Raw genomic sequence first — 12,122 nt, forward strand, 5'->3', positions numbered from 1 at the left:
ACTGCCACAGTATTTTCCAAAGCTGTTGCATTATTTTATCTTCCCATTAGTAGTGTATCAGAGTTCTAATTTCTCTACATCTTTGTCAACACTTATTATTTTCAACATTTAGTATTTTTTTTTAGTATAGCTCTTCTAGTATGCATGAAGTCATATGTCATTATGATCTTGATTTGTATTTTCCTGGAGAAGGCAATGGCACCCCACTCCAGTATTCTTGCCTGGAAAATCCCAAGGATGGAGGAGCCTGGAAGGCTGCAGTCCATGGGGTCGCTGAGGGTCGGACACGACTGAGCGACTTCACTTTCACTTTTCACTTTCAGGCATTGGAGAAGGAAATGGCAACCCACTCCAGTGTTCTTGCCTGGAGAGTCCCAGGGACAGGGGAGCCTGTTGGGCTGCCGTCTATGGGGTCGCACAGAGTCGGATATGACTGAAGCAACTTAGCAGCAGTAGCAGCAGTGACTAATGATGGTAACCACCTTTTTATATGCTTATTGACCTTTTGTATATCTTATTTGGAGGAATGTCTGTGAGTTTCTTTATAAATTTTTCCTGAGGCTAATGTATGACACATAAAAGGGCTGGAAGGAAGGAAACTAATACTTAAATTTGCTTTTTCTTTTCTAAGTAGTCTATATGCTTCACACTTCTTTTCTATATCTTATCTGTATTTTTAAATAATGTATTGCTTTTATAATTTAAAATGCAATTTTAATATTCTAAGTTGTTAATCAAGGCCTCTAAACATCTCTATCAAATGTAACATTACCTTCCTACTCTGGTCCCCCATCTAATCTACTTTCACTGAAAATTCACCTCATCTAGCAATCCCACTTCTAGGAATATATCCAAAGGAAGTGAAATCACTATTTTAAAGATGTATCAATATTTCCACTGAGAATTCACCTCATCTAGCAATCTCAAGGATGGGGGAGCCTGGTGGGCTGCCATCTATGGGGTCACACAGAGTCAGACACGACTGAAGCAACTTAGCAGCAGCAGCAGCAGCACCTGCTCCCAGGGAAGGCAGAGCCTGGTGGGCTGCCATCTATAGGGTCGCCCAGAGTCGGACACAACTGAAGTGACTTAGCAGCAGCAGCAACAACCCCACCTCTAGGAATATATCCAAAGGAAGTGAAATCACTATTTTAAAGATGTATCAATTCTCTCATGCTTGTTGCAGCATTATTCACAATAGTCAAGACGTGCAAACTATCTATAGACAGATAAATGGATAAAGAAAACATGGTATATATACATACTGCTGCTGCTGCATCGCTTCAGTCGTGTCCAACTCTGTGTGACCCCATAGACGGCAGCCCACCAGGCCCCACCGTCCTGGGATTCTCCAGGCAAGAACACTGGAGTGGGTTGCCATTTCCTCCTCCAATGCATGAGAGTGAAAAGTGAAAGTGAAGTCACTCAGTCGTGTCTGACTCTTAGTGACCCCATGGACTGCAGCCTACCAGGCTCCTCTGTCCATGGGATTTTCCGGGCAAGAGTACTGGAGTGGGGTGCCATTGCCTTCTCGTATGGAAGACTATTCAGCCTTTAAAAAGAAGTCCTGCCACTTGTGACAAGATGGGAATCTTGAGTGCATTATACGAAGTCATATAAGTCAGACAGAACACACACAGTCTGATCCCACTTATATGTGGAATCTCAAAAAGCTAAACTCACAGAAACAGAGAGTAAATTACTAGTTGCCAGGGCCTGGGGGTAGGGGAAATGGGGAAACGTTGATCAAAGAGTACAAACTTCCAGCTACAAGAGGAATAAATTCTGGGAAACTAATGTACATCTCGGTGACTATAATTAATAATAGGTATCGTATAATTGAAAGTTGCTATGAGAGTAGATCTTGAATGCTCTCAACACACACACACACACACACACGAAGGCTAACTATGTGAAATGTTTAGTGGGTTAACTAACCTTTTTGTGGTAATCATTTCAGAATATATATGCATATCAAATCACTATGGTATACAATTTAGTATTATATATCAACTATAACTCAATAAAGCTGGAAAAATACTTTCTGAATGTCAATATAGAAAATTTAAATTTTTTTATTTTAAAAATTCAAAAATAAATAAATAAAATCTTAAGACAATTTGCTCTTAACTTTCCTTTGTTAACTATTTTTCCTTATCCTCTGAAGAATCAGTAGAAAAAATATGTGTGTAGAGGCATACCCCATGTGCATGTTTCTGAAAATGGTACATGGCAATGCTATTTGGTAAATTATATTTCAGATACAAAGGGAAGGTCTGAAATTTGAGTATGCAATATAAATTACTCTTGCTTCCTGTGCATTATACTGGTTTTCCTAACTAAAATACCCATGACAATACGGAAGAAGAAACTAAACTTCGTCCAAGGTGTGAAAACAGTACATTATGGGCACTAGTTTTTTTAGATCTGTTGATTGTATGTTCGAGATGGTTGGCCCTGATTACAGCTATAAGTACAAGGCTCCCCTGTGAGAAAAGTAAGACTTGTGAAATGTAAACAGACTGGTAGAAATGCAAACACATTTTCATTTACTAATTGCTGTAATCAAAGCAGAGCTTGTAAATCATTAGCTTTGGAAAGGTATAAACAGAAGTAATAAATTGATTAATCATGTTCTACAAAGGCATTAAAAAATGCGTTTTAACTCTATTAACTTTTCAGATAGGAACACTGGGATCAGAGATAAAAATTAATTTGTGGAATCTTGCATTCTGGAAGGTGAGGCCATCTGACTCCAAACCTCATTCTTTAATCTCCATGCAAACCTTTCCCGAAACATCAAAATGCCTTCTGTTCTCTCTTATTCTGTTTTATTTTTATTTAAATGCTAAAAAGAGACCCACTAAACTAATTTCATGACCCACTCATTTGATTTGCTGTTTGAAGAATTCTGCCCCAAGCAATAGGCTTAATTACAAAGCCATTGAGACTTTAGGAAATGCTTTTATATATCGAGATCATCTTATTCACAGAACATTGCTTTGAAGAAGATTGAGTAGTTAGGGAAACTATCAATGCCATAGTCAGGCTCGCCCAGCTAGTTTATCACAGAATTAGGACTTAAACCCACAGCTCTGACTCAAAATCTTCCCCTCTCCTCAGCCCTTCCATCTGTCCTGCACTGACCCCAGCCACAGTCCTCACTTGCCTGGGCCCCTACAGTCACGGCCAGTGGGCCTCTGGCCTATCCCCTTCCCTCTGAAAGGCCGTTCTGCCCAGAACAGCTTCCGTGATCCTTGCAAAACTAAGTTAAGTTCTAGCTCTACTCTGCTCAAAGCCCTCACACTGGTGCAGACAAAGCGTACTCTAGAAGTCCCCCATGACCTGGTTCACAGCCTCTCCCCACCACACACAGACACAGTCACATATACACATGCATGTATACACACAATACACATAAAACGTACAATATATGTCCATAGGCACACATGCAAATATGGGCACACACGTGTGCACACCTACACACAAAATACAAATATATACTTGCACACAGAAACATGCATGTACACACATGTTCACATGCCAACACACCCAAACATAATGCATGTATGTGGACATATACATGTAAACACATAAATAAACACACACAAGCGTGCATTCTGCCCTTTCATTTGGTTGATATGTTTCTGGCTTGTTTATCTTCAGTGGGAAAGAATAATCTTTTAAATTATCCTGTTGCTCAAATGTGTCTAAAACCCACACTGGGGAGGGGATATCAGGAAGCAGTTTAGCCTGAGACAGAGTTTGGAAATAATGTCAAGATTGGTTTAAAAAGCAATATTTGAATTTTATTAGTTACTATAACACACAATGCAAGTGAGAGTTATGGAGTTGTTGTTCAGTCGCTAAGCTGCTTTCGACCCAAGGACTGCAGCACGACAGGCTTCCTTGTCCTTCACTATTCGCTATTTCCCCGAGTTTACAGCATACAGTAACACTCATTGGAGGTGGAACATTTTAGAGCTTTCTTTCTATATTTATTTTTTCCAAAGGGAAGAATTTTCACTGTTTTCCACAGACGGTGCTTGGTGCCCCTGCCTGGTCGCACAGCAGGCTGCCGTGTGTCTACTACTGAGGAGGCTGTTCTAGAACAGGAGAGGGTGAGCAGGCAGCCCCGGCACCAGGCTCACGCGTGTGTTCCGTAGTGTGTGTGCATCATCACAGTGTCCTGCTCGCGCTGCCGGGGCCCCTGCACAGCCGGCTCACGCCTGTCTCAGCACCTGCAGACTCACTCTCCTCTCCCCAACGTCCTTCCCTCGGTCCCAGCTCAGCCCCTCGCTCGGCTCTTTCAGACTCTGCAAACCCGGCATCACGCTCCCATCATGGTGTGTGAAACGCTCCGATCTCCCTCCTTCATTTGTCTGTTTCTCCCACTTACAGGACTAAGACACAGTCTCTTTCAGTCACTGAACTATACCCTGTGCCAGCTCCTAATGGTTCTCAGCATGCTGCTTTTGCAAGAATGAATGAAGTGTTACACATTGCAAACTGCTTTTTACCAATTCACAATGAATAAGATAAACTTGAAAATTCAATTTCTTATGCCTTGCCTTGATTAGTGGCTAAGTTTTAGATTTTTTTATACACACACACACACATATATATAAATTTTCAAGATAAAGATAAAAGAAATCTTTTCTGGGCTTCATTCAAATTTCAGTGTACCCCTGCTGTTACATCTCTAAGATGAAGGTTCCCGACTCCTAAATCAACATATTCCCTTTAAAATGCCAACAGCATCGTGTGAAATACAGATTTGCTTTCCACAGCAGGCTTGCTTTCTCCAAATGTTTCCTTGCAAAAGCCTCCTTTTACTCTGCAATCTGCTTTTCCTTCCCAATCGCTAGCCACCCAGATGCCTGTATGCTTGCTTCCTCTTAGCAGGAAGAACAATTCACCTTTCACACTGAGAACAGAAACTGGATGAAAAAACACGCAGAACCAAATCTCCTACACTAGAATTCCAGTGCTGGGGTAGAAACGCAGTACTGCAACAGCAAATTGGAACTGGCAATTTCACACCTGGCCCATTCACATATTCATTCATTCGTTTCTTCAAATGTGTTCACCCAGGCGGGCGAGCTCGAGGGCTGTCAGAGTGGACGGTACTAAGCACTTCCTATCATCAGGAAGTCACAGTCTTGCTACCAAGGAAAACCCAGTATTTATCACAAGGATGCTGGAAAACCTTGAAATGCCCAATTCATGCGATCAAAGGGCCCTAAGGTCCTCTCATGCAACCTTTCAGATATACGGGTAATATATTAATAATATATTAAAAATTTCAGATATACGGGTAATACAGCATTCACAGCTATTTAGAGATTCATACTTCAGTTTTAGAGCTAATGACAGTAAATTTTCAATGTTTATTTAGTTGCTACGTCATGTCTGACACTTTGTAACCCTATGGACTATAGCCTGCCAGGATCCTCCTGCCAGTTGATTTCTAAGGGATATTTCCCAGGCATTTGCTCCAGTGACATATCGATTTCTTGTTTTCATTTCTATGAGAAAAAGGAGAGCTACTGCCTTAAAACAGCATGTGGGGTTCGTGAGTAACAACACAAAGAATCCAGCAAGGGGAAGCAGTGCCAAAGTCAGGGTGCCAGGCAGGGCCCAGGCAAGGGGAACAGTGCTGTACGTTACGCTCAAGGCAAGAGCTGCTGATGTTCTCACACTGACCACTCTTGGAACTGAACTAGACTCATAAACCACTCGTCACTTACAAACATATTTTGCTAAAGATTGCCTAAGATACCAGAATCCAAGAGATTCACTAGAGAGATCTCAGGATGTCTGAATTTGTGGAAGTAAACTTACAAAGTCTAAGAAGGCACTAATGCTTTTCCTGAACTGCCTGGAGCATTCACAGCTATCTGGGGATTCATACTTCATTTTTAGAACCAATGACAGTAAATATTCAATGTTTATTTAGTTGCTAAGTCATGTCCGACACTTTGCAACCCTTTGGACTATAGGCCGCCAGACTCCTCTGTCCATGGGATTCTCCAGACAAGAATACTGGAGCGGGTTGCCATTTCCTTCACTAGGGGATCTGCCCAACCCAGTGATGGAATCTGGCTCACCTGTACTGGCAGGCAGATTCTTTACCACTGAGCCATCAGGAATTCCACTGGGAGAAGGCAACGGCACCCCACTTCAGTACTCTTGCCTGGGAAATCCCATGGACAGAGGAGCCTGGTAGGTTACAGTCCATGGGGTCGTGAAAAGTTGGACACGACTGAGCAACTTCACTTTCACTTTTCACTTTCATGCACTGGAGAAGGAAATGGCAACCCACTCCAGTGTTCTTGCCTGGAGAATACCAGGGACAGGGGAGCCTGGTGGGCTGCCATCTATGGGGTCGCACAGAGTCCAACAAGACTGATGTGACTTAGCAGCAGCAGCAGCAGCACCAGGAAGCTGCCTACCATTTCTTATCATTGTTTAGTCGCTCAGTCCCATCCAACTCTTTGCGACCCCATGGACTGCAGCACGGCAGGCCTCACTGTCCTTCACCATCTCCCGAAGCTTGCTCAAACTCATGTCCATTGAGTCAGTGATGCCATCCAACCATCTCATCCTTTGTCATCCCCTTCTCCTCCTGCCTTCAATCTTTCAAAGCATCAGGGTCTTTTCAAATGCGTCAGCTCTTCCCATCAGGTGGCCAAAATATTGGAGTTTCAGCTTCAACATCAGCCCTTCCAATGACTGATTTCCATTATGATGGATTGGTTGGATCTCCTTGCTGTCCAAGGGACTCTCAAGAGTCTTCTCCAACACCACAGTTCAAAAGCATCAATTCTTGGGTGCTCAGATTTCTTTATGGTCCAACTCTCACATCCATACATGACTACTGGAAAAAGCACAGGTTTGACTAAGATGGACCTTTGTTGGCAAAGTAATGTCTCTGCTTTTTAATATGCTGTCTAGGTTGGTCATAACTTTTCTTCTAAGGATCAAGCATCTTTTAATTTTATGGCTGCAGTCACCATCTCCAGTGATTTTGGAGCCCAAGACAATAAAGTCTGTCACTGTTTCCATTGTTTCCCCATCAATTTGCCATGAAGTGATGGGACCAGATGCCATGATCTTCATTTTTTAAGTGTTGAGTTTTAAGCCAGCTTTTTCACCCTCCTCTTTCATCTTCATCAAGATGTTCTTTAGTTCCTCTTTGCTTTCTGCCATAAGCATGGTATCTTCTGTGTATCTGAGGTTATTGATATTTCTCCAGAAAGTCTTGATTCCAGTTTCTGCTTCATCCTGCCTGGCATTTCACATGATGTACTCTGCATATAAGTTAAATATGCAGGGTGACAAAATACAGCCTTGACATACTCCTTTCCCAATTTGGAACCAGTCTGTTGTTCCATGTCTGGGTTCTAACTGTTGCTTCTTGACCTGAATACAGGTTTCTTAGGAGGCAGGTAAGGTGGTCTGGTATTTCCATCTCATTAAGAATTTTCCACAATTAGTTGTGATCCACACAGTCAAAGGCTTCAGCATACCATTAGCCGGCAGAAATTACATCTTAATATTTGACTTATTTTCTCAGAAGTTAGTTTTTCCTTTTTATAAGCATGTTAAAGAAGAAATATTCAACTATCTACCAGTTACAGACACACAAAAGACTTTATTACTTTTAATCAAAAGGCATATTTAAAAAAAGTCTTATACATAGTCCTGGGCGTTCACTGGAAGGGCTGATGTTGAAGCTGAAACTCCAATACTTTGGCCACCTGACGCGAAGAGCTGACTCATTTGAAAAGACCCTGATGCTGGGAAAGATTGAGGGCAGGAGGAGAAGGGGATGACAGAGGTTAAGATGATGGGATGGCATCACTGACTCAATGGACATGAGTTTGGGTGAACTCTGGAAGTTGCTGATGGACAGGGAGGCCTGGAGCACTGTGGTTCATGGGGTCGCAAAGAGTCAGATATGACTGAGCAACTGAACTGAACTGAACTATACATAAATTAATGATGAGTCTCAGTTTGTTAGTTTTCTGCATTTCTGTGTGTGTGTGTGTGATTGGAAGTTGCTGTTCAGTTACTTCTAAGTAATTCTCTTAATAGTACTTCTGTTTTCTTATGGTAACCTGATTTGGGATTCAATATCACATGTGTACATGTGTGTGTGCAAATGTATGCGTATGAATATGTACACAGGTATAAGATTAATAGCATATATTATACATTTAATGTAAAAACATTTTAATAATAATACCAACTATAAAAATAATTCATCATGTTAGAAAACAGGTTTTAGGTTGTTGTGTTTTCATTTTCATTCATTTCTATGCAAATTTTGATTTATTTTTTGATTTCTTCTGTGATTTGTTGGTTATTCAGCAGCGTGTTGTTCAGCCTCCATATGTTGGGATTTTTAATAGTTTTTCTTCTGTAACTGAGATCTAATCTTACTGCATTGTGGTCAGAAAAGATGCTTGGAATGATTTCTATTTTTTTGAATTTACCAAGGCTAGATTTATGGTCCAGGATGTGATCTATCCTGGAGAATGTTCCATGTGCACCTGAGAAAAAGGTGAAATTCATTGTTTTGGGATGAAATGTCCTATAGATATCAATTAGGTCTAACTGGTCTATTGTATCATTTAAAGTTTGTGTTTCCTTGTTAATTTTCTGTTTAGTTGATCTATCCATAGGTGTGAGTGGGGTATTAAAGTCTCCCACTATTATTATGTTATTGTTAATTTCTCCTTTCATACTTGTTAGCATTTGTCTTACATACTGCGGTGCTCCCGTGTTGGATGCATATATATTTATAATTGTTATATCTTCTTCTTGGATTGATCCTTTGATCATTATGTAGTGACCATCTTTGTCTCTTTTCACAGCCTTTGTTTTAAAGTCTATTTTATCTGATATGAGTATTGCTACTCCTGCTTTCTTTTGGTCCCTATTTGCATGGAAAATCTTTTTCCAGCCCTTCACTTTCAGTCTGTATGTGTCCCCTGTTTTGAGGTGGGTCTCTTGTAGACAGCATATGTAGGGGTCTTGTTTTTGTATCCATTCAGTCAGTCTTTGTCTTTTGGTTGGGGCATTCAACCCATTTACGTTTAAGGTAATTACTGATAAGTATGATCCCGTTGCCATTTACTTTATTGTTTTGGGTTCGAATTTATACACCGTTTTTGTGTTTCCTGTCTAGAGAATATCCTTTAGTATTTGTTGGAGAGCTGGTTTGGTGGTGCAGAATTCTCTCAGCTTTTGCTTTTCTGAAAAGCTTTTGATTTCTCCTTCATACTTGAATGAGATCCTTGCTGGGTACAGTAATCTGGGCTGTAGGTTATTTTCTTTCATCATTTTAAGTATGTCTTGCCATTCCCTCCTGGCTTGAAGAGTTTCTATTGAAAGATCAGCTGTTATCCTTATGAGAATTCCCTTGTGTTTTATTTGTTGTTTTTCCCTTGCTGCTTTTAATATTTGTTCTTTGTGTTTGATCTTTGTTAATTTGATTAATATGTATCTTGGAGTGTTTCACCTTGGGTTTATCCTGTTTGGGACTCTCTGGGTTTCTTGGACTTGGGTGATTATTTCCTTCCCCATTTTAGGGAAGTTTTCAACTATTATCTCCTCAAGTATTTTCTCATGGTCTTTCTTTTTGTCTTCTTCTTCTGGGACCCCTATGATTCGAATGTTGTAGCATTTAATATTGTCCTGGAGGTCTCTGAGATTGTCCTCATTTCTTTGAATTCGTTTTTCTTTTATCCTCTCTGATTCATTTATTTCTGCCATTCTATCTTATAATTCACTAATCCTATCTTCTGCCTCTGTTATTCTACTATTTGTTGCCTCCAGAGTGTTTTTAATTTCATTTATTGCATTATTCATTATATATTGACTCTTTTTTATTTCTTCTAGGTCCTTGTTAAACCTTTCTTGCATCTTCTCAATCCTTGTCTCCAGGCTCTTTATCTGTGATTCCATTTTGATTTCAAGATTTTGGATCATTTTCACTATCATTATTCGAAATTCTTTATCAGGTAGATTCCCTATCTCTTCCTCTTTTGTTTGGTTTGTGGGCATTTATCCTGTTCCTTTATCTGCTGGGTATTCCTCTGTCTCTTCATCTTGTTTAAATTGCTGATTTTAGGGTGTCCTTTCTGTATTCTGGCAGTTTGTGGAGTTCTCTTTATTGTGGCATTTCCTCACTGTGCGTGGGTTTGTACAGGTGGCTTGTCAAGGTTTCCTGGTTAGGGAAGCTTGTGTTGGTGTTCTGGTGGGTGGAGCTGTATTTCTTCTCTCTGGAGTGCAATGAAGTGTCCAGTAATGAGTTATGAGATGTCTATGGTTTTGGGGTGACTTTGGGCAGCCTGTATCTTGAAGCTCAGGGCTGTGTTCCTTTGTTGCTGGAGAATTTGCTTGATATGTCTTGCCCTGGAACTTGTTGGCTCTTGTGTGGTGCTTGGTTTCAGTGTCGCTATGGAGGCGTTTGATGAGCTCCTGTCAATTAATGTTCCTTGGAGTCAGGAGTTCCCTGGAGTCAGGGTTTGGATTTAAGCCTCCTGCTTCCAGTTATTGGTCTTATTTTTACAGTAGTTTCAAAACTTCTCCTTCTATACAGCACCAGTGATAAAACATCTATGTTAAAGATGAAAAGTTTCTCTACCATGAGGGTCACCCAGAGAGGTTCACAGCGTTACATGGAGAAGAGAAGAGGGAGGAGGGAGTTAGAGGTGACCTGAATGAGATGAGGTGGAATCAGTAGTGGAGAGAGTGGACTAGTCAACAATCACTTCCTTATGTGCACTCCACAACTGGACCACTCAGAGATGTTCACGGGGTTATACAGAGAAGAGAAGAAGGAGGAAGGTGACAGAGGTGGCCAGAAGGATAAAAGGGGGGAATGAAAAGGAGCGAGACAGATCCAGCCAGTAATCAGTTCCCTAAGTGTTCTCCACCATCTGGAACACACAGAAATTCACAGAGTTGGGTAGAGTAGAGAGGGGTTAGGGAGGAGACACAGGCGACCTGGTGGAGAAAAAGGAGAGTCCAACGGGAGAGAGAGCAGTTAAGCCAGTAATCTCGTTCCCTAGTGAAAAATGGGTACTAAAGATTGGGTTCTTAAAGGTAAAAAATTGGTAACAAATACATAAAAGCAAAAATTAAAAATCTAGAGTAGAGTTTGGCATTTTAAAAATACGATGTTAAAGAAAAGAAAGAGAGAAAAAACGAACAAACAAAAACAAACAAGGTCGCGAAAATTATAAAGAAAATATAGGTACAAAATTGATAACTAATACCAAAAAGCAAAAGTTAAAAATCTAGAGTAAAGTTTGGAATTTCAAAAATACAATGTTAAAAAAAGAAGAAGAAAAAGAGAGAAAAAAAAAAAAAAACAATGTCGCAAAAATTATAAAGAAAATACAGGTACAAAATTGATATCAAAAAGCATAAATTAAAAATCTAGAGTAGAGTTTGGAATTTCAGATATACAATGTTATATAAAAGAAGAAGAGAAAGAAACAGAGGGAAAAAAAAAGTCACAGAAATTATAAAAAACTATAGGTACAAAATTGATAACAAATACCAAAAAGCTAAAATTAAAAATCTAGAGTAGAGTTTGGAATTTCAAAAATACAATGTTAAAGAAAAAAAAAAAAAACAAGGTCAAAAAATTATAAAAAATATATATATGAAGTTTGCTGAAAAAAAAAATAGGGTCTTTTTTTTTTTTTTTGCAAAGTAATAGGTTATAAAAGTGAAAATTAAAGGAATAATAGAGGACTTAAAATTTTTTTAAAAAATTTAAAAAAAAAAGAAAGAATGATCGTAAAAATAGTAAAAATATATCGAGGACTTTCTCTGGTTTTGTTGTGAGTATTGTGGGTTCAGCTCATTTTTGGCTAGTTCCTTGGTCCGACTTTTATTTCTCAAGATCTACAGGCCTCTTCCTATGTAGTCGGTTAACGACAGGACGACAGGGTTTTAATCTATTGCCTGTAGCTTCCAAGGCAGTTCCCTCTGTTATAGCTTCTGTTTGCTGGACTCTTCAGGGTCTGGTTTCCGCCCTGACACAAAGTGGACGGTGGAGGATACTTTTTTTTTTTTTTTTTTAATTTTAGGCTCACTTG

This window comes from Bos grunniens, chromosome 27 (assembly GCF_055505025.1).
Source record: "Bos grunniens cultivar Pamir isolate PY7600 chromosome 27, Bosgru_T2T1.0, whole genome shotgun sequence".
Classification (NCBI taxonomy): Eukaryota; Metazoa; Chordata; class Mammalia; order Artiodactyla; family Bovidae; genus Bos; species Bos grunniens.